This window comes from Mus caroli, unplaced genomic scaffold, assembly GCF_978045245.1.
Source record: "Mus caroli unplaced genomic scaffold, Mus_caroli_1 scaffold_12, whole genome shotgun sequence".
Lineage (NCBI taxonomy): Eukaryota > Metazoa > Chordata > Mammalia > Rodentia > Muridae > Mus > Mus caroli.
In genome coordinates this window covers 19,881,368-19,886,013 of record NW_028227267.1, presented here as the reverse complement: position 1 = coordinate 19,886,013, position 4,646 = coordinate 19,881,368, and positions in this window count along the sequence as shown.

The window sequence follows — 4,646 nt, the reverse complement described above, 5'->3', positions numbered from 1 at the left end:
TATTTGGGCTTATGGTTCCAAAGGGTTGGGGTCCATAATTTTGGAGCTAAGGAGCAACACGGGAGGAGAAAGCCAAACCCTTACCTCCTGAACCTGCAAGTACAAAGCAGAGAATATAAACACCCAATGGCACCAGACTTTAAATTCTCAAAGCCAGTGACGAAAGCCCTCAACAAGGCCACGCCTCCTAAGCCCGCCAAAACAAGGACTGGAGACTAAATATTCAAATGCTTGAGACTATGGGGACATCTTGATCTAAACCACCCCAATCCCATGTAAGATTTCATTATCATGTCTCAGGAAGTCTCTCAGACCTCCCTGGAAGATGGCATGCTATTTTGTATGAATGGACTCAGGACAGATTTTAAAACACATGATTCCTTTTTTTCTGGAATTTTCTACCTAGCATATTTACAGATGTTTGTAAGCTGCAGTGTATGCACTGGGATCTGAACCGGAGTCCTCTGGAAGAAGAACCAGTGCTCTTAACCTCTGAGATTCCCTTAAGCACCCCTACGATTAGTTGTTTTTAAGTTATGTGTGTGTGTATATCGAGGTGGAGAATGTATGTGCCCGTGAATTCAGGTGCCAGTGGAGGTCAGAGGTTTCAGACTTCCCTGGAGCTGAGGTTACAGGCCTCTGTGAGCTGCCTTTTGCAGGGGCTAAGAATGGAACGTGGGTCTTTTTTTTTTGGTGGTGGTGGTGATGGTGGGGAGTCAAAATAGGGTTTCTCTGTGTAGTCCTGGCTGTCCTGGAACTCACTCTGTAGACCAGGCTGGCCTCGAACTCAGAAATCAGCCTGTCTCTGCCTCCCAAGTGCTGGGATTAAAGGTGTGTGCCACCACTGCCCAGCGCAGTACAAAGTCTTAACCACAAAACCTCCAGCTACTGTGGGTTTTATTTTTTATTAATTCATTTAGGATCTGTGTATCCCAGACTGGAACTTGTTATAATATAACCTAGGCTGACCTGGAATTCAATATCCTCCGGCCTCTGCCTCTAGGTGCCAGGTGTCCAGCTCCACCCCCAGAGGGCCTCGGGATTCCCAAGTTAAAAGCAAAGAGAAGCCGGGCTTGTTGGCGCACGCCTTTAATCCCAGCACTCAGGAGGCAGAAGCAGGCGGATTTCTGAGTTCGAGGCCAGCCTGGTCTACAAAGTGAGTTCCAGGACAGCCAGGGCTACATAGAGAAACCCTGTCTCAAAAAAACAAACAAACAAAAAACAAAACAAAACAACAAAAAAAAAGCAAAGAGAAATGCTTCCCACCAGGCAGTGGAGTGCACACTGGTAGCTGTGCTGTGACAGTTCTCTTCCTGCCCAAGGCTGTGGCCCAGGAAAGTCTACATTTCTACCTATAAGCTACATTTTGCTTCATGTGGAGCAGAAAGTAACAACTTTCAAAAACAGAGCGAGGCAGTGAGCCTAGATCATATACAAAATAACTCAGGTGCACATCTGTAGCAAAATGCGCTAGGGAACAGCTTTGAGACACCTGAGGAAGTGCCTTCTGCAGGCTGCTTCCTTGCCTCACCAAGCAACCTGGAGGCCTCAGGTGGGACAGTGGAGCTGCATCCCCCACATCTTGATGGACAGCTGGAGACCTCTGTGGTGTAGTAGAGGCAGGGGTACATACAAGTGCTCACCCCTTCTTTCCTCGCAGGGTTCCACTGGCCTTCGGGGCACATAAATAGATACACTTAAAGTGGAAATCTATAATAAATTCTTCCATCCCTGCTGGCTACCATTATGTAATGTCTCACAAGGTTTCCCAGGGACCCTCCAGGCAGTCTCATTTACTGCCTCCATTGAGCTTCCGACTTTGTTCACTACTTCCAAACTGCTCTCCATAAAATCCAGCCGTCTGTGTACAGGCCACTCTCCTAGTCTGTACCTGCAAAACTACGCATGTGTCGTCGCGAGGCCAGTGACGAGAGCAGGATGCAGGGCCAGAGACCGACCGGATTTCTCTTTCTAAAACGGTAGCAATACTTCAAGCTCATTTCAAATAAAATCCTTCACAAAACAATTTTTTTTAAAGATTTATTTATTATATGTAAGTACACTGTAGCTGTCTTCAGACACTCCAGAAGAGGGCACCAGATCTCGATACGGATGGTTGTGAGCCACCATGTGGTTGCTGGGATTTGAACTCTGGAACTCTGGACCTTTGGAAGAGCAGTCGGGTGCTCTTACCCACTGAGCCATCTCACCAGCCCCACAAAACAATTTTAAGCTCATAGAAGTAGTACAGAAATCGTTCACAGAGTACCAAAAATAATTTTCATCCAAATTCTCCAAAGATTTACTCCTATGTAACCAGATTACAATTGTTCAACCCAGAACCATTAATGCTATATATGACATAGTTATCCCCAGATTTTAGAGCATAATCATTGTTCTGGCTGCTTCAGTAAAAAAGAAAGTAAAAAAATCTAGAGTAAGCAGAGCAGTGGTGGTGACCCCAGCACTCGGAGGGAGAATCAGGCAGGTCTCTGTGAGCTTGAGGCAAGCACGGTTTACAGAGCAAGTTCCAGGACTGCCAGGGCTACACAGAGAAACCCTGTCTAGAAAACAAACCAAAAGCTGGATGTGGTGGTGCACGCCTTTAATCTCAGCACTCGGGAGGCAGAGGCAGGCGGATTTCTGAGTTCAAGGCCAGCCTGGTCTACAGAGTGAGTTCCAGGACAGCCAAGCTACACAGAGAAACCCTGTCTCGAAAAAACCAAACCAAACCAAACCAAAACAAAACAAAAAACCACCAACAGAGAAAGATCAAGTTTAATGAGGAAAGACACCAGACACTGATCTTTGGTTTACAAAAGAGCATCTGCACACACAAGCACATATGCACACACCAGACATTACCTATCTATCTATCTATCTATCTATCTATCTACCTACCTACCTACCTGCCTATCTATCTATCTGCCTATCTATCTGTTTATCTATGAAAACATAAAAAGTATAGTATTGAATGAATTCCAGTATACTTCATACCCAGTTTTCCCTATACGATCCCCACCTCCAATGCTGGGTATAAAGCTCCAGGCTGCCTGGTAGAGATAAGCTATGCAACCTCTAAGAATGAACCCCGAGTTTCGTCCTGGCCTCTATTATTGATATTGCTATGACACATTTGCTCTGTTGTTTTGTTTACTTGTTGTGTTTGGTTTTTCAGTGACGAAAAGATGGAACCCAGGGCCTCAAACATCAGGCTAGATAAGTATTCTACCAAACCTCATAGGTTCCTAGAATTGATAAATTCATGTGCTTTCAAACATCTGCCCCCCTCGTGTGTGTGTGTGTGTGTGTGTGTGTGTGTGTGTATGTATGTGTATGTCAGAGGCAAACTCTCTGGAGTCAGTTCTTCCATCCATCACGAAGGATGGAAACTGTCTCCCTGGTTCCAGCTTTCCAAGTTTTTAAATGAGGCCACTTTCTGTTTCATGATCAAGACTCCACAGTACATTTAGTTATCTGGCTTTATTAGGCTGCTCCTTGTTGTGACTCTTTCTCAGCCTTTCTGTTTGACGACCTTGCGGGTTTTTGAAGAGTGCACATTAGATGTTTTGAGGACTATCCTCAAAGCGCATTGTCTAAAGTGGGCTGAAGATTTCCAACAGGGGGCCACAGCATTGAATGCACCCCCGGTCCAGAATACCACTTTGTGTTCAATCACCATCTCTTCAGACTTCTCCGATTTATTCACGTCTTTCAGTCTTTGTATTTCCCCTGCCTAGCTCTTGAATAAACCATTTATCCAAGAATCTATGACTCCTGTATTGAGTCTCACACTTATACACTATGTTCTAGCTGTATACCTTGCTACTAGAAATCTCACCACTCCTAGGCCTTCTCAGGGTATATTACAGGATATATATTTATGTCTGCTAATGTATGCATATATGTATTTATTTACATGTACATAATTTATCTACTTCTCTCTGCATGTATATATGTACCATGAGTTTCTTAAATAATCTGAATTCTAATCTAATACCACAGGTTCACTGTAGCCTTTCATTCTATCTTGTCATTTTTTTTCTTGCCATAAGGAGATGTTTGTCTTTTATAATTCACAACACAGTCTAACAGCACCATAACATATCTGGGGGTTTACAGAGCAATGTATTAAGCCAAATCAGACATCCTCAAATCATTGCATCTAATTAGGAAGTCATTTCCCAGGAAGGTAAGCTCAATGGGGAGTGCCCAGGGAATTCCCTGGTGTTATGACATACCTCCATGAGGCAGATGACCTAACTGAAACTTGGAGAGGTTTACTGAAAATGCACTATAATGTTTCAAAGACTGTGCCATAGGATACAGTGTATCTTTGGAATTAGGGATTGTTACTGGTGCCGGTTTCCCTCAAATCACTCTGCCAATCAGTAAGTGGAAGCAGTTTCTCCCTGTCACATCTAACTCTCTGGAATCATTTTTGCTTTTCTTTCTTTCTTTCGTTCTTTCTTTCTTTCTTTCAAGATTTAGTTATTTTATATGTGTGAGTACACTGTCACTGTTGCTGTCTTCAGACACACCAGAAGAGGGCATCAGATCCCATAAGAGAGGGTTATGAGCCACCATGTGGTTGCTGGGAATTGAACTCAGGACCTCTGGGAGTGCAGTCAGTGCTGAGCCATCTC